The following is a 371-nucleotide window of genomic DNA, read 5'->3' as shown; positions in this document are numbered from 1 at the left end:
GGAGGGAATAAATAAAAGTGAAACTAAATTGGGAAAAAATATATTGTTACGTTCTCAATCAAATAATGATCGAAGTTTTCACTGTTTATTCATTTTTGTCCCATTCCTCTCCTTATCCATCGCTGCTGGGTTTTGTCATTCAGAAATAAGGTCTTATAAAAGAAAACACTCCAAATGTATTATGAAAGTAACATGCTTTACGGCAGCAAAATACCTCTAGGAAATCTCTGGTATAATCTGGGTAGATATTCCTGTCCAATGAAGAATGTTTACAACCAAGAAAAAAATGTCGGATGCGTAAACGGGAGAGTGGGAATGGAACCATTTATACAAAGACAAAGTGATGTCCAAGATTTTAATGTCCACATGTA

Source organism: Penaeus monodon, chromosome 15 (assembly GCF_015228065.2).
Source record: "Penaeus monodon isolate SGIC_2016 chromosome 15, NSTDA_Pmon_1, whole genome shotgun sequence".
NCBI classification, from domain to species: domain Eukaryota; kingdom Metazoa; phylum Arthropoda; class Malacostraca; order Decapoda; family Penaeidae; genus Penaeus; species Penaeus monodon.
The sequence above is the reverse complement of the archived record's forward strand: the minus strand, read 5'-3'. Positions refer to the sequence as shown.